Below are 18,863 nucleotides of genomic sequence, written 5' to 3' on the forward strand. Positions count from 1 at the left end.
CGGGCGCCGGCGGCCCATAAAAGAGGCCGCTAGTCAAAGCTGCCCGCGTCTCAACGCGGTTTGCTTCGCTTTCCTCGTTGTTCCTGCCCAGCCTTACCTGTGGCCTGTCCTGGGCCTACCTGCCTCCAGCCTTACCTGTGGCCTGTCCTGGGCCTACCTGCCTCCAGCCTTACCTGTGGCCTGTCCTGGGCCTACCTGCCTCCAGCCTTACCTGTGGCCTGTCCTGGGCCTACCTGCCTCCAGCCTTACCTGTGGCCTGTCCTGGGCCTACCTGCCTCCAGCCTTACCTGTGGCCTGTCCTGGGCCTACCTGCTTGCCTCCAGCCTTACCTGTGGCCTGTCCTGGGCCTGCCTGCCTCCAGCCTTACCTGTGGCCTGTCCTGGGCCTGCCTGCCTCCAGCCTTACCTGTGGCCTGTCCTGGGCCTGCCTGCCTCCAGTCCTTACCTGTGGCCTGCCCTGGGCCAGCCTGACTCCAGTTCTTATCCGGGTCCTGTCCTGGGCCTGCCTGCCTTCAATCCTCACCTGGGTTCGGCCCTGGGCCAGCCAGCCTCCAGCTACTACCTAGGTTTTGCCCTGGGTCAGTCTTCCCTCAGCCCATTCCGGAGTTCTGTCCTGAGTCATCATTGTGTAGAGGGGACTTATCCCACACTAGCCTGCATTCCCCCTGTTCCATCTTGGGCACGTTCCTACAGTTCTCTAATTGGCCAGACAACTAGTTCCAACTGTCCTCACTCTTTCCTGTCTTGCCTGACTCCGAATCTCATCCTGTGTACCATTGGAACTATCTGCACCAGCCAAGCTCCTTTGCCTACTACGAATACCTTTCTGCTACACTGGTCTATCTATCAACTGTCGCTGCACTGAGGTTCTTGGAAGATTCATGGTCTGGACAACAAGCTCTACCTGGACTATGGTTCCCTCCATCTGAGCCTACATCCTCTTGTCACGCTTACCTGGGAGAGTGCCTTTGTGACATTGGGGGTTGGTCCATCCTTCACCCAGTTCCTCATTTGGGTGGTGGAGAGGCTGATTCCTCGTGCCGCTATCTCATCAGTTCCTGGACTCCAGACTGGCGACCTCTGCGAGACCAACCACCAAGACTACAGGTACGCGGTCCTCTCGGGCCAATCAGCTTGACAGAATGCATCAAAGAACCCAGGAAAACCCTAAAGGGTGAATCAAAATTTAGATCTCCTCAAAAGATCATACAGTGTCACAACAAGTCTGTCACACTGGACGATGGAGGAAGATGGTCTCACAACGACCTTGTGAAAATAACCAACGACACCAGCAAACCTAGCACTTCAAAAAACCATTTATATGATGCATGGTCAAGAGAGAACGTGAAGAGAACGACCAACGACACTCACAGACCTAGCACATCCCTAGATTCACAGGATGACGTGAGATCAAAAAGTGAACATTTTCCTGAAGAGATACCGCGCCAGACATACAAGAAAGAGTGAACCCTGTCACACCAATGGAGAAAAACCTGCCAAGGGCCTCTCGAAAAGGAATCGCAAAATTATCCGCAACTTCAGCGACGACTTCATCTACTATTGATTACATATTAATTTAAATAATCAACTTATAAACTATCCCACCCTGCCTACCCTGTTTCCCCCCCCTTTTCCGTTCCTCTCTTTCCCATAGATAAGGAGATGTTGTGATGTCATCTAGAGTCTGTTCCACCCGGAGTGAGGAACGCGGGTGTCCCGACGTTCTGTTTGAACGCGTCGCTGAACCGCCCTCCTCACCTCCGGGGGCCGTACAATAAACCTCTTTCCCCACACTCAATTGGCCCCGGCCTCCTTTGTCACAGTTTGCGAGACAGCACAAGAAACTTTGCACTGCTCTTCTCGGTTCCTCAGCGGCACGAGACACTTTATGCTGCTCTTTTCGATATGCGAGGATGGCGGAATGGTGCAAAGCAGAACAAAATCGGACAGATTTTGATTCCACGGCTGGAGCAACGGAATCTAGCAATTTCGCGCAGTCATATCTGTAGTAATGTCCTCAAACACTTGTCCCGGTTATAACAGTGTTTTGAAGGAGGCTTTTTTAAGAAGGGCTTCATTGATTCTTTGATTTCTTGGGAACGATTTCTAACATGTTTTTCCTTACAGTGACACTCGTCATAGAAGAAAAATTATAGAACATGTAGAAGTGAGTCAGAGAAGGTGCTAGAGAGAGCCAGAAAGCCTCCATACTTGTTATTAAACGTTTCTGTTGGTTGGATGGTTATGTCATCCTTGCAAATAATTACTCAATTGTGAGCCCAGATCTAATAAAAGAAACCGATGCCAGAACCCAATAATCGTATTTGATTTCACAGCCCCAGGAAGATACATTGTAACAGCACCAAACTACCTCCTGGCACATCTCAAGCATTAAACGGTCTCTAAATACAGCAGGTTACATGCACTTCTACATATTTTGAGAAAAAAAATAGCTAATCAGAGTTCTGGTAGTGATGAGCATTGTCCAATCTGAAAATATCAGACATATTCCCTGTCATACAGGTTAGAACCCACAATTCCATTCACATGCTCCACTTGTGGTTCATGTGATCTTTAATTAATGTGTCTAGTGGACAAAGCCTATTCAGGATTTATACAAAAACAGGTTTTTATCAACAATAGTGATACACAGGCAGTGAAGGGGCATTCATGTTTTTGCTGCCCGGGGCCACATTTCATGCGTGGCACCTCCAGCCAGCCGTGGTTTTGTGCAGGATTTGCCGTTGCTATACGGAACAATTAAGCTAAAAGCCCCAGCATGTAATTGGTAAAACCAGACCTGGCTTCAGGTGTCGCTCACGGCATGGAGTTACTTGGCAGCTATGCATCAACAGCATTTTTTTATTTGTTTGGTTTTTTTTGGTACTTATTATCTTATGCTCTGTCTTGCCATTCACTCCTCCAGGCTATATTCCGGCTACACTATCCATTTGTGTAGGCCATTTGGGAAGGAAGGCTAACCTAAAATGGAGCGCTGACGATTTTCAGTATTGTTAAAAAAAACACATTTCTTACAGCCACCGTGGTGCAACAATGGATTCTTCGCTGGGATATCCCCCTTTCTTTGCAGTAAATTGAACCGTATAACTCGGGAGACTTCAGTTAAACATCTCTGAACATTCTTAGTTTAGAATGTTCAGTGTACAAAGTGAGTTCCAAACTTCCTCTGGAAGTGTGGTGTCGACATTAGTTAACCACTAATTGTCAGAGGATTGCTTTATGCAAACAGTTGATTTTGCGAGTATTGAATTTCTTCCTGTGGAATGTATGCTCGGCTGAGAGTTGGCTGACTCATGCCAAGTTTTGTGGTTTTCTATGGAGGCTGCTGGAGCTTCTGTTTCCCAAGGTCTTCTCTAGTGCCATGCGTAATCCTGCCTCTGGCAGTCTAGGGTTTCAACTCTTCAGTCTAATACGTTTGCTTGTGCTATCCACTTTCTGAGGACTTAAAACCGGTTCCTATATGTGTAGAGTAGGAATCCTTTTCCTTTGTACATGGACGTCTTGTTCTCGAGGGTACACAATTCTGTAGATGTGTGAAAACCCGTGGATACAATGTTCCCCCTGTTATTTATGTATCCTATTTTGAAATCTGCTCCGTGGGTTACCCCACTTGATGTGGGGAATATGCATGTGTCTCCAACCACATTGGTATTAGGCTGCTCGCAGAGAGGCACAGCCCCCTATGCACTCTGCCTCTTTTTAGCATGTTCTAAGAACAGGCAGAGTAGGTAGGGTTTCACTGCAGTGGCAGCTGCCATGTTTTTTCATGGCGGCTGCCATTACTGATCTCCACCCTGTACAAATGCGTGCCCATCGAAAACTGACACAGGAACCCAGGGGTGGACTGGGAACTAAAAGAAGCACTGGAAATAATTACTGGGGACCAAAAGAGGCCCTGGAAATAATTGTCAAAGTGGCCGCATATGACACATTTTCACCAAACCCAATGCTTTTCCTATGTGAACATTTGGAAATGTCACAAAAAAGAGGCCCAGGGTGCAGAGGCCCACCCGGAAATCTCCAGAGTTCCCTATAGGCCAGTCCACCCATGCAGGAACCTGGGGTTTGTCTGGATGGCAGAGCCCCACACCGTGGAAGCATGGCAGTAGAGAGCCCTTTGCCAGATTTCCTGCCTCACTGAAAAGGACCCTTTGTGTTGATTTTTAAAGTAACTCTGACTTGCACATCATCTTAAATTGGTTTTCACGCTTTAAATGTTCCAGTAACATATTCAATTTTAAAGGCATTTTCTACAATGCTAGGCCGTATAGTATTGGACATTTGCAAATCCATTTTGTATTTGTATTTGGGTTTTTTTATAGCACAAGCCTTCAAGGAAGCAACAGAGCGCTGTACATGCCATTTAGGGTAACATATGAGGTAAAGGGGATGGCAGGAGTGGAGTTACATACAATATGTGGCAAGGGATGTTCCAGTCTTGGGGGTGGGGCGTGATGCAGGAATACAGGGAGCCTAGGTGTCGCCTAAGTGTTGGCTGAAGAGTAATCTTACCTGAACTCCTAGAGTATTGCCATGGTACGAATTACCACCGGGATGATGTTCCACTAGGAAGGAGCATAGCAAGAGAAGGCCTAATTCCTGTTCTTTTCTTTGCACCCCAATTTTGTCTCAAGCATACCCATGAATGCACCCAGCTCTGCACAAGGTGTTCCTGCCTCAGGTAAGTGGTTAAGCACAAAACTCTGCTTCCGGGTTTGTATCCTTAACATTCTACGCTTACACTGTGAAGTGCATGGCAGTCTTGAGTTTGGTAGAGAGATCTAGACTCTGGGTGAAGTTGGAGGCCTGGCATATTTTTCTGAAAACAATATGGAAAGCTTTCCTGGAAAAACGTGTCCTACAGGTGCTTTATGGGATCTGTATATGTTTGATGGTGAAGGTGTCCTGACTGTTCATAAGTGTTTGAAGCATGGCACTGGAGAAGAATGTAGGAATTGCCTTGTGCTATTTCTCTGGAAGTTGGGCAGTGCCCAGTAGAACTTGAGACTCCTCAGCAGTTTATAAACTGCCCTTATTGGGCCGGTGAAGCCCACTGAAAGTGTTATTGCCATTAGCACCCTGAGGCAAACCCTAGAGGTGCTAATGGCAATTGTAAAAACACAAAACACAGCTGTGCTGCTTTGTTCGCAGCAGTTGCTGGGGCGAGTCGGGATTGCCACGGAAATGGACGGTTGGGTTCTGCTCGGAGCCTCTCTTTCATTTCCATGGTGGAAACAAGAAGCCAACAATTGCGGCCCTGGCGGTGGCGCTGTGTTAAGGTAAGCGGAGGTGATGAGGGACTCGAGACGGGGTTGGTAGATAGGGGAGGAAGGGGGAACAGGAAGCACCGGGTGGATGGCAGGTGCGCAGAGCACTGGAGTTGCTCGGGAACTGGGCTTGCATTGTTAGATTCTACCCGCATTTGGAGCAACCTGATCGGCTTACACACCCAACAAGGGTGCTAATGGAGGATGTAGAAAGAAATGGCTGTCCTGTACTCGTGGAAGGAGCACATGAACTTAGACATCTGGTAGTCTCAGTCTGGTCATTACTGAAAGTGAATGACACAATTCAAAGCTTCTAGTTTAATTATTGAAATGTTGGGGGATCTATACTATTGCTGAAAGTTCCAACATTTTTTATATAAGTTCTATCTGGGAATTGCATCTAGGCTGTTCATATTGGTTCCAGCGGAGAAGTAGGGCCACTAGGCAATATTTCCGAATATCTAATGTCACTCGACGGTCTATAGAGGATGTGGTCCTGTGCTTCCAATTATTTCTCTTCTGCATATGGTATGCAACTGTTTTATGCTTGGCGATGTCCTATGGTGATATGTTAGACAAAAGAGAAGACTAAAACTAGGAAAACAAAACTAGAACTGCAGGCAAGAACAATCTCATATTGTTACTTATCTACCTAACTAAAAAGAAAAAAGTTTAAGTTATAATTAAACTAAATTCAAACTTGGTAAGCCAATTGTTCTAATCATTACTAAAATTACATATACAAAAATCACAGTCCTCTACTAGGGGCGGTATCAAACAGATTCATATAAAAATATTCAAAATTCTTTCTATTTCCAACCATACTCTAAAAGTAGCAATCTGTAACTGCAGACTTTGTGTGTTCATAAGGCGTTGCCAGAATGTAGATTCTCCTATAGATACTATATCATGGACGAAATTGCTGTAACTAACTAGGTAAATATCCATCATCTTTGCACATTTAGCTAATACATGATTAGCAGTTTCTTTGCATCCATTGTCCTTACATAGTCAACAGTACCTCTCTGTGGAAGATAGACAGTTAAATCTGCTTTTGTTGGAGACTAATGGCAAGTTATCAACCCTCATCAGAAGTAAAAATCGCCTGAGTCGGCTTGAGGGACAGAGTGTTAGATACGGCTGCATTTGTTTAAAATAGTAGAGCATGTAATGGATAAATTGGTATTTTGGAAGCTTCTCCAGATGTGCGTAATTTTCAAGCCAGTCCCAAAGATCGATTTTTTTAGACAATGCTTTTTTTTGGGGATCGGCAAACTTCTCTCCTCTCTTGGTCCACCATATTACCCTCAGGAAGGTTTCGGTTTCCTTTATAAGATGGCATTTGGTGGCTTCCTTTGTAATTTCTAAAGCATATTCTTTTAGCAACCGATTCTCTGGATGATTAGAAATCCTTAGATATAGTTCAGCTCTCCTTTTTAAGACAATGGCTCTTAGAGAGGAAACCCCAACTTCCAATCTTAACAACGCCATTGGGGTGGATTGAGAGAGACCTAGGATTCTTCTCCAAAACTTCCCTTCGATCACTTGCAACCAGTTTAAATCCATTTGGAGCAAAGCTTCCAGTCCGTAAACCACCATAGGAGTTAACACCTGGGTGTATATTTGATGGATTCCAGACAGGCTCAGTCCGCAATTCCGACTTGAAAATTGGCTAATCAAGGACGTTGCTTGAGCTGCCCGGTTTTTCCTTATTTGGATGCACGAGTTATAACCAGGTTTAGCATCCATTTCGACCCCAAGGTATTTATATTGCTGGGTGTATTTGATTTCTGTTTCGTGCAGTATAAGCCTAGGTCGTGCAATGTTCTTGCTTGCAAAAACCATCACCTGAGTTTTCGCCTTGTTGATAATTAGATCATTGTTCGCAGCATAATCCCACAGCTTCAAGGCAAACCTCCGTAGGCCGCTGAACGTATGATCCATGATTATCAAGTCGTCGGCGTACGCTAACACAGCGCAATGGATAGAACCGACTACAGGAGAACAATTACGTTCGTTTGCAATGACGCCTGGTAGATCATAGGTAAAAAGATTGTACAAAAATGGGGCCGTCACGCAGCCCTGCTTAACTCCACGATTCTGGGGGATCCAAGCTGTCAAGTCCCCCTGGTTATTAAGTCTACAAGCCACTTTGTTGTCCTCATGTAATAATTTTAGATAATAAAAAAGTATCTCAGGACAGCCTAATAACTCGAGTTTTGCCCACAATTTTTCCCTGCGGACCGAATCAAAGGCTGCCTTAAAATCGACAAACAGTGCATATAATGGCGGATTTCCTTTCCTCAAAGCCTTTGAGCGTAAAGTGTCGAGGATAATTAAATTGTGATTTGTTGAATATCCCTTCCTGAAGCCGCTCTGAAAAGTATTAAGTATTTCGGTTTTAGCAGCCCATTCCTCTAATTTCTCAAGTAGCAGTGATGCGAAAAGTTTCCCTGTACAGTCAAGCATTGATAATAACCTGAAATTACAGGGATCTTTCTTGTCACCTTTCTTATAGACTGGTATTAAATAGGCCTGTTGCCATGATTTGGGGATTTTTCCAACCGCTAATACTTTTCCAAATAATATTCTTAGTAATTTATAAATATGGAAGTAGGACTAGACAAGAGTGCTTACGCTACCCTATGCAGCAGCGTGAGTTGGAAGATTGGTTGCCCTGATCACATTTCTATACAAGTGGAAATGAGTGTCTTTTAGCAAATTGTCTATGCAATGTGTGGTGAGACATATTTTATTGTTCATTACTGCGCTGGCTGATTTACCTTTGCAGTTTTGTATTGCAACGACACAAGCTCTGTCATTTACACTTTTGAAATATCAACATTTTACATTTGTGACATCATTTTATGAATTAAAAAAAAGTGCATTCACTCACTCACTCTGAGCCCATACCATATACTCATCTACTCCCACTCTAGTGAAGCATATGTCCAATGTTTACATTTGCACCTTGTGATGAATCCTTGGATGTCATCTAATCTACCCTAGGGGTAGCCCCTTCCCATGAGGCCGGGGAGGTGAGGCTGCTCCCCGATAGTGGTACTCAGTTGATGAATCTCATGGGGAGGGATCCCCCTATGGGACTAGGGACAACTGTCTGGGAAGAACGGGGTACACACAAAACATATCCCCACCCCCTCATACTCCTACCCTATAGAGAGTCCCATAATTCCACATACTTCCATGTATCTTTGTAGGGTAGATGGCATGACCACCTTAGAAAGTACTGGGACAAGGAAGAGTAGGGATTACCTACAGAAACTGCAACAAAGAAGAACGTGATAAACCCACTTGAGAGTAAGAACATCAATACTTAGACGAGGCACAGAACAATGCAAAGTGCCCCATGGAACCAACCTGAGCGGGCCAGACAATGTGAAACAAACAAGTACACGCCGAGGATAAAAAGGGAAGAAGGGTTTTACAACCTTGCAGATCCTTCCTTGCGGTGCCAGAAACCTTTGAAAAAAGCTGAAGCAAAGGAGACGCGACGAGTGCAGATTCCGAGACACTTGGCCACCGGCAGAGGCATCCCCGGTAACTCCATCGTGGTCCAAGTAGAGAAGAAGGCAGACAGCAGGACAACAAGTCAACGAGGAGAGCTGGTGTGCGTGGAGAGGTGGAAGCGCACCATCCAGGAGCAGAGGAAAGTGGCAAGACCGTGAGAAGCCTGAGAGGGGAAGAAAAGCCCAAAGACAACCGGAGATCACCGGTAAGAAGTCTGGAGAGGTCCAGGTAGCTGGGATGGTTGGTGGGAACCCTGAGGGGTGGAGAGATTGCAAGGAATGGGACTGAGACCCCCAACAGATAACTAACTGCCTCCAAAGCCATCTTCATAGTCCTGGCACGTGGCAGGATAGTAAACCAGATCTGCGACATAGAGAAGAGGACATCTCATGGGGCTGGGACCCACACTCTTCTGCCGAGAGTAACTCAAGTCATCTTCACAGTCACAGTACATGGAAGGGGAGTGGACCAGGTGGGCTGTGAGAGAAAAGCCAGGGGAAGAGGAACATACCCCCTGGCATTATGAACTGAGGAAGGTCGGCAGGGGAAGAAGCGTAACCCACCCCGACATTGTGATAAAGTTTGTGAAGACTGAAGGCCAAGAGAAGGGAGCCATTTTCTTGGCATTACAAGAAGCCTTAGAAGCCAGGGTCAGAGAGTCATTCCACTGGCGTTGTGAACTGTGCAAAACTGAGAAAGACCAGGGGAAGAAAAGCATGCTTCCCCCCTGGTGTTTGTGAACATTGTGAAGAGTCTTAGAAAGGCCAGAGGAAGGGAGTCATTCCCTTTGGTATTTGTGAATATTGTGAAATGTGCGGGAAAGACCAAGAAAAGGGAGTCATTCTCTTTGTACCAAGATTGGGAGTTGGAAGTTTGCTTTAATTTTGAACTGAGACTTTTCAATCTGGAACTTTTTTGTGTGCCTTTGAGAAGAACTGCAATCTGGGGAAGGAAGTAATTCCCTCTGGAAATAAGTCCCTTCAGACGACTGGCAAGGTGGTCTGCTCCAAAGAAGAAAGAAGCCATTCTTCTGTTTTAATAAAACTCACCAACCTTTTTAGTGGAGTTAAGTGTATGGGATGCAATTCCAAGATGGCAGCCAGATGATGATGAGGAGAGTGTGTGAGAGTCTCTCCCAACTGGGCGCAACAAAAAGATTGTACAATACAATGCAACAGAAGTGAAATACTTCTCCTAACTGACCTTGGAGAAAAGACTGAGAGCCTTCCCAAAGAGAAAGGATCGATGGCGGAGTGTGATGCAAGGGCATCCCTCCTGCCTGGAAATATTTCAGAATGCGACACTGTCAGCCGGGACACGAAACCGAAAGAGGGAGGAAGTGCCGGATCGGAGAGGCACAAAGCGGGAACGCACCGGCGGCTAGCGGTGCAACAAGGTGAGAGAGGAGGGCCATCGGGACAGAGTACGCGGCTGCCGGAATTCAAATCTCCCCAGCACCGTACACCAAAGACTCGTGGAAGGAGGAGAGCCAAACGCTTCCCCCACATGCCCCTAGCCCGGACTGCAGGAATAAAGCCCAGGTGAGAGAGGGAAGTGCACTGGGCGAGAGAGAGGAATGGCACAACACAACAGTTGCAAAGCGAGGAGTCAGACCAGAAGGCCGATCCCATGGACCATCGGAGGGGGGAGGAGAGGGGGCACAAACACTCAGAAGCCCTGACACAGGAGGACAAGGAGAAGCTGGGGAGGAGAGATCCACACGCATCAAAGGAGTAGGAGGCCCACACCCTGGGGGACAACAGAGTCACAGGCCTGAGGAAATAAGGGAAGACAAGGGACTTGAAGAGGGACAATGACCACACAACAGCAAAGTTGTCCACTTCCCTACCCCACCAGATACCGATAGGCTCTCCACCTACAGGAGCGAACGAACAGTAGGTGAAGATAAAAAGCGGGGAGAGCACCAAGAAGACCAAGGACGATGGGGGAAGCCAACCATAACATCTGTTAATACTGCAGGAATCGGAGTATAGCCAGAGAAAAAAAACATAAATGGAGGCAATAATTTCTCCTTCTCAACCCACGCAGTCTAGAGATAAATACTTGGTATAACGTGAGGGGCACATCGCTAGATTCTGGTACAGCCCTACATGTCCAAAACAAGGCCGAAAACAGCATCTGTAGCCCAATAAAGCCCCCAATCAAAGAAAAAACCTAGCATCAAGCAGCTTTGGGACAAAGGGAGTACAACAGTGCCTAGAAGAGGGGACTCAGTCCAAAGTCACCCCACGCCAACCACAAGAGAAGGAGTTATCATGGCAAGCAAAGACGCCGTTCCCCTTTGGCCTGCTGTGCACATGGGAGGGGCATACCCATAGAATACTTGTGAGGAGAGCCAACAGATCCTAAACATCTCAAGACATGAAACTGGGAATAGAGAGGAACAACGAAGGGATGAACAAATTCACAGAAAACCATGGCAATGAAAGACTATAACAAGGAACGCCAAAAAAGGAACTTGGAGGCAATGGAGATAATGTAAGGAGTGGAAAATAACAGTCGAAAAATGGACAAGCAGAATGGAAGGCTACAAAAAGAGGAGGAGAGGTGGATGTAGAACTTGCCCAGGAAGAAGGGGTAAGACAAAAACATGTATTGTAGGATGCGGCCCATGGGGGAAGGGAAGAAAGGACGCAACTTGGAACTGCAATTGCGGTTTATTAATCCTCGCAATGATATCTCTGGGAAGACATGAGGGCCAGGCACGTAGGTTTTTTCGTCTTTGCGATCGGTATCAGATAATATTATCCCCACCAAAAATATTGCCATGTATATGTACGTCGGGAACGCCATAGGCAATATTTTAGGGGGGGGGCGCTAATTTGTGGGAGTGTCCCCCGCACGTTTAAAAATAATGCAGCGGTTGCAGGGGTGTCCCCTGGAGCATCCATGCCTAAATTTCGCCGCAATTATATGCCAATATTTTTGTATTGAAATATTTTTGCGGGGATATTAACACACAGAACTGAGCGATCATAGTAACCTGGTGCCTCCTCAAGGATGGGGAAGGGGGCAGTGTGTGTTCGGGGGTGAGGTAGAGGTTGGGAAGTTGGGGATAGTGGAAAGACGAGGGGGAGGCAAGTAAGGGGTCCAGAAGTGGAGCAAATGAAAGAGATAGAACAGGGTATCTAGTGGGAGGAGGAGAAGATCCCCAATGTTGGACTTAAAAATGCTAACGTACAATGTGAGGGGGCTCAACACCCCAGTCAAAAAGGAAAAGGTGAAACATCTCTTAAAGGGAATGAAAGCAGATATTTTGATGTTCCAGGAAACGCATATAAAAAAGCAGACCAGGGGAAATAAAAAATCAGGGGATACTCGTAATTGTACCAATCGAGCAGGAAGGGAAAAAGGTAGGAGTGCTGATAGCACTACATGACAGATTGGGAATACATATACTAAAATAAGAAGGGTAGATATATTTTTATGAACGATCCTTGGGATCGCAGGGGCCAGTGAATCACCTTAGCAACTATGTATGCACCAAACACGGGACAAAACGTGTACCTACAGGAAACCATAACGAAATTGAAGACCTTTGCGAAAGGGGATATCATATTGGCGGGAGATTTTAATATAGCATGGGTCCCAGCTCGGGATAGGGGTGGGATCAGGTCACAGAAAACACCAGCCCTATCCAAAGCCTTGAAACAAAATATGGCGATGCTGGCCCTCTAGGATGTGTGTAGGGTAATTAGAGACCAGGAGCAGGGGTTTACTCACTTTTCTCATGTATACTCCACCAACTCTAGGATAGACTAAATTTGGACCATGACCGGATTATTAGGCAAAATAAGGGAAATAGAAATGGGATTGATCTCTCTATCAGACCATGCCCCCACTGTGGATGACACTGGAGTGTGGAAAAAAGGAAGGGGTTATGGAAGTGGAATTTCCCCCAAAGAACTTCTACATGACCCAATATCGTGTGAATCAATAAAAGAACAGATAGAGCAATATTTCAGGGAACATTAGCTGGGAAAAGTAACATAGGAAATCATTTGGGATTCGTTTAAGGCGTCAGGAGAGGATACTTGATAGCTCTTTAATCGGGGATAGAGAAACGAAGACGACAATGGGAAAAAGATCTGGAAAGGAAACTAAGGGATGCACAAGAGGAATTAGCTGAAAATCAGAGTAATAAAGTAAGAAAAGCAATGGGACACATCCAGGGACAACTTGAGGTACTTAGAACTAAGAAGGCAGAGAAAGCACTTCTTTACCTAAAACAGTGGTAATATCTAGAAGCTAATAAAGCAGATCAACACCTAGCCAGAAAACTAAAGGAAAAGCAGGGAAACTAGACAATAATAAAACTTGGAAATACCCAGGGTCAGGAGAAAACAACAAACAAAGAAATGGGGGAAATCTTTAGGGATTACTACCAGAATGTATACACCTCAGAAAACCCCTCTGAATTACAACAAGAGGAATATCTTACGAATATCCCCATCTTGCAGATAACAGAAGAAGAACGGGCAATATTAGAGGAGTATATGAAGGAAGAGGAGGTAAAGAAAGCAATAAACAACCTTCCGGAGAACAAAGCTCTGAACCCGGACGGATACCCGGCAAGCTTTTATAAAAAATTCAGAGATATACTGACCCCAATCCTCACGAAATTATTTAACTAATTTTTTACTAAGGGTATCATAACACCCTCTATGAATGAATAAAGCTAAATGAGTAGTATTCCATAAGCAGGGGAAAGACCCTACAATGCCAGGGTCATACAGACCGATAGCACTAATAAACATAGATGACAAACTATACACTAAGATACTGGTTAACAGACTGACGCATCTCTTCCTGAAACTAATAGGTCAGGATCAAGCAGGTTTTATACCATTAAGACACACATTTGAAGAGTCAGCCACTTAATGGAAAAGACAGGAATGATTAAACAGCGGGCAATCCTGAAATCATTAGACACAGAAAAAGCATTTGACAGGGTTGAATGGTCAATGCTATTTAACACACGGAAGCACATGAGTTTTGGTCGAAATATCTAGCAAGGGTGCAGGCTAATTATGTGACACCAATGAGACCATTAACACTGAATGGCATAGTATCAGCCAAGGTAGAACTAAGTCGAGGAACTAAACAAGGTTGTCCACCATCCCTGCTACTCTAAGCTATATATTTAGAACTCCTACTAATTAGGATACGGGAATGTGGCCAGCTGACAGGAATAGCGATGGCAGGGGAAACACATAAAACAATGGCATTTGCGGATGACATGCGAATAGCTTTATCCAACCCGGTAGAATCGCTTCAGATATTAATGAAAGAATTGGAAGAATTCAGAGCAATCTCAGGACTTAAAATACATAGGCAAAAATCTGAGATGCTAAACCTATCGGTAGATCCACAGGTAATGAATAGATTGGGAGCGATCTCACAGCTTAAGAAAGCAGCAGAGGGCATCATGTATCTGGGCATAACCCTGATGAAAAGCATAGAAGGAATGTATGTGGCAAATTACCCACAATTATTGGAAAAAATATAAAAAGACCTAATGAGATGGAACCCATTAGCAATAACATGGTGGGCAAAGATGACGTCAGTGAAGATGGTGATTCTGCCGAGACTGATGTATTATTTCCAAGCTCTACCCATTAGAATCCCGAAAATCTGTTTCCGCTCCCTAAACAGGATCATAACCTCCTATATACAGAAGTGGAAGCCGCCAAGGGTAGCAATGGCCAAGCTCACGGCCCAGACGAATAAGGGGGCATGGCTTTCCCGCACTTTCATAGATACTATGAGGGGGCACAATTGCCAACTCAAAATATGGGCAAGATAGGATAGGGAGGTCACAGACTCCCCTCTCCAGGGGATCCTTTGGATCGATAAAAAGATGAGCCACCCGAACACAGGGATAAGTGAGGCCTGGGACAAAGTAACGGAGAGAGGAGCACTCTCGGGGAAGCCATCCCCATTCTTCCCCCTGTTCAGAAATCCAGATTTCCAACCAGGAATGCAAAAAGATGCATGCTGGAAATGGGAAAGAGTAGGTTGCCAGAGGATAAGGGCTGTGTTTCAAGGGCAGTCACTTAAAACGTTTGGGGACTGTATCCAGGACATAGGTCTGACAGAGGCAGACAGATTTAAATATACCCAACTGAAACACTGGCTAAGCTCCCCAATAATCAAAGAGGCAGACACAAGACAGCTAACACCATTTGAACAATTTATCACTACAAGCTCAGGCTCAAAAAGCGTAGTCTCCAGTACATACAAATACCTAAATGAATATAAAGGATATGTACAATGGAACTATATGAGGAAATGGGGAATAATGTTGGGAGAACCCATACCAAGAAGCCAGCAGGAATACCTATGGGGATCTATCCCAAAACAAACCCATTTAGTACAGTTAAGGGAGATGTGGATTACGGTTTTGCTACATCCCCATTACATGCTGGAGAGGATTCATGCAATGTTTCCACAAGCATCAGATCAGTGCTGCAGAGGTGATGTAAGGCAGTAGGCGACTGGCGTCATATATGGAAAACCTGTCCAGTAATCCAACAATTTTGGGGTGAGGTCAGGAGGCAGATGCAAGAAATATAGCAGGGAATGGGGCAGATGGGGGACCAAATATGGATGTGTGCGATGTGTGAACCGGTAACAAAAATACTCATGAAAGCTCAGAAAAAGAAACCTTCCTTGTGATGCAGCGTGATGCTGCGATTTAGACTCTCAAATCGACGTCACGGTCATCAACATAGAAAATGAACTTCAGAAAGTACCGCGCCATGCTGCACAGCACCCCAAAGCATGTTCCTTTTTAAAAAATAAATTGAACACCGTTAACACCCACGTAAGAAACTACACAGGTGCTAATGGCAATTTGACCCTCAATGTTGGCCCGACCCTTTTGTTAATGGCACTGCCGCCCGCGTTAAGGGGGCCCCCACTTCACTCAAGCCCTTAACTTGAGTGACAGGGTCATTACTGACAAGATTGGCTTCCACCTCAGGCTATATCATCACCTCAATATCATGCCATCTTTAGAGGTAACGAGTGCATGTGCTAGAACACCTTTGTGTAATAGAACTTGTCACATTTTTTGTGGAAACCAGATTGAAAGTATTAAACACCTTTTTTATACTGCCCAAATAAATCTAAGTTATTTATGCAATGAATATCTAATAACATGTATGGTTGATAATACGTTGGGGGATGCCAGAGAATCCATATTGTGGGGTGTTACGACCGGGAATAAAATGGATAATATTTATCAGACTATTCGTTTATGGTATGAGATTGAAGTTATGCTAATATTTCTTACATGAATGGTATATAGTTATATTTTTGGAATGTGTATGAAAATTGTAAATAATGTAATATGCTAATTGGTGAATTTCCTTTATGGATCAATGGATAAAAGGTTATTTACTATAAGAATAATACCATGACTTTATAAACAATGCTTCTTTAAAAACATATATAAAAAACAGAAAAACACGTATGGTCACTATTGTGCGTTAATGCTTTTTAGGACTGAGGAGGGATTAAAGGTTGCTGAAGGTACGGGAAATTCTTCCTGTGGATCGTCACAGCTGGAAATATGTCAAATAGTACGGATACTGAGATGAGAAGTAAGAACAGGGCCAACCCTTTTTCTTGCACTACTTTGTCAGTCAGAAATTAACATACATTCTTACAACAAAAAAGATATTTTTTGACAATTTTCCTTTTTTTGAAAAACCAAGTAAAGTTTTTTCACTTAATTTCTGTGTCTATGGACCAATCAAAGTGCACATAATCCAGGGTCTCCTGAGCATGGCCTCCCGCCGGTAGGTCTCCAGCGGCAGCATTTACTGCTCTTGCTGCACCCTTCTTTTGGCCACTCTCGCTATAATATGGGCACCTTATGACCCGAGAAGGGAAGTTGTGCCCGAGAAACAAGAAAAAATAGATTTTTTTTATTTGTATTTGCTCAGCTTGTCTTTCCTGCTAGTGTTGGCGGAATGCTGCGGGTCTAGCGCCATAATAAAGACATAGCAATTACTTTTTAAACACCTCTGTCTGTTAACAGCAGAACCTTTTCTTGTGAATGAATTAGGTGATTATTATTGTGATGGGACATTTCCAAACATGGCAGATCCACTAAGCTACCAGATTAATGTCTTCTTGAAAGATCATTCAAGTGAGTAACAAAATAAAACGGCATTTTAAAGCTTTTGTCGGTTGATTTGACACACCAAAAATAAGGGTTATCGTTTCGTGGATATTCCCATTTTCGTAGCATCATGCTTAACACTGAGAAGTTTGTGCCAAACAAATGCTACAGGCCATTGACCGCATCACACATTTTCTTCTGTTTAATATCTCTTTCAGTGCTGACAGTACAGTGGTGTAAACTAGAAGGTATTGTTTTTGCTCGAATTACTTAGCATTCTGAGACTGCCAGTCTTCCATTCGGGATGTGGAAAATAAAGCTGTAATCATAATCTTTTTGATTAAAATATCTCCTTATGAATTCATATTTTTTCAGGTTTTTTTAATCTTTGATTGGTGTATTTTGCATGTAATCCCTGTAAAACAGTAGTGTAGTTCTTGAAATCCAAATATACAATATTCATTCCTACTAGAGAGAGTAGGTTAAACATCTAAGCCTTATTCCTTAAGTTTTGCCCTTGCAAAATAATTTATTCTCACTGTGTATTTTCTGCAAAAATGGCCAGTTCCTAGAAGTGATTCAGTTCACACTATTTGAAATAAAGCCATACTTGCAATGGGACAGGCATATGATTTTTACTTGACTGATTGAGTCATTTATAACGTGCTCTGGACGAACCCAATCGAATTTAAGCACTCTTGACATGCAATGACACCATTGTGAGTAAACATAAATTGAAGCATAGACAGATTGAATAGGCTGTGATTGTCGGTTACGATACTTATTTAAGCAGGTATGTTTTACTGCTTTGGGGGACTGCAGTTTCCTGATCTTCAAAGGGAGACGGTTCCATTCTTTTGGGCCAAAAACTGAAAATCTCTGGTCACCTCTGGACACACAAGATGTCTGAGGAACTGTCAGAAGCAGCTTATCCTGTGAACAGAGAGCCTGTATTGGCAAATACGGCTTTAATTTATTAGCAAGATATGCCGGAGCTAACCTGTTCAGGCACTTATAAATCAGACAAATGATCTTAAACCTGATTATCCTCCACTGCTAGCCAGTGTAAACATCGTTGTATCCCTGAAATGGGAGTGGATTTCATAACCCGGAACACCATTCGGATGCAGAAGAGATGGATCTGCAAGACAAATTAGGGACTCACAGAGCCAGCACAGATCAGAAAGAGAACCTCCATGCTGGAGAATGGTCAAGCAGCAAACAAAGGGATAGCGTCTAGGGTAGGCCCTTCCTTCTACAGGTTCACCAAAACCAGAGACAAACTAAAACCTTTGCTCACAAATTAGTTGCCCAGGCTTTAAAAGAAGAAAGGAAAGCTTGCCTCAGGCATAAGAGGAAGAGAAAGATTCCAATGACTAGGAGAGAGATATCACTAGGGAAGAGAGTCCTGAGATTCTTGCCCATGATTGGGAGACTATAGAATGCCATACTTATAGCCAGTGCACTGGACAACATTAACTTAGGGGAAAACTCCATGATCCCCAACCTAGTGGGCAAGACATCTATGGTCACATGGGCTATGACTTTAAAAGATGCCATTGGAATTAGGTAGAGATGGCCCTAAAAGTCCCTAAATAGGCCAAATTCTCTACCGAAGGTCTGTGATTCATATGGTGGACTTTGTCACAATACACTTTCAATCGGTATCCAGTGATCCTACCGAGGATTTGTTATTCCAGGTGCATTTTACCAAAATCTTTTTATCGAAAAAATACTGATTTCTTTTTAAAAGAATATATATGGTGGTGGGGGTAAGGGGTTGAAACAGGTGGGGAGGAGATTCATGGGGGGGTTAACATGGGGAAAAGAGGGGTTTAAGGAGGTGAGCCCCCAAATAAAAAGGTTTCGGTAAAATATGCCTTGAATAAAAAACTT

General features: G+C 44.3%; 1 protein-coding gene across 3 annotated transcripts in view; it reads left to right on the top strand.

Annotated features, from left to right (window-relative positions):
• The window catches only part of ELP4 (elongator acetyltransferase complex subunit 4), a 1,964,259-nt gene that overhangs the window by 1,747,225 nt on the left and 198,171 nt on the right, over positions 1-18,863 (top strand). The window lies entirely within an intron of this gene.

This window comes from Ambystoma mexicanum, chromosome 11 (genome assembly GCF_040938575.1).
Source record: "Ambystoma mexicanum isolate Mex_15411 chromosome 11, UKY_AmexF1_1, whole genome shotgun sequence".
Classification (NCBI taxonomy): domain Eukaryota; kingdom Metazoa; phylum Chordata; class Amphibia; order Caudata; family Ambystomatidae; genus Ambystoma; species Ambystoma mexicanum.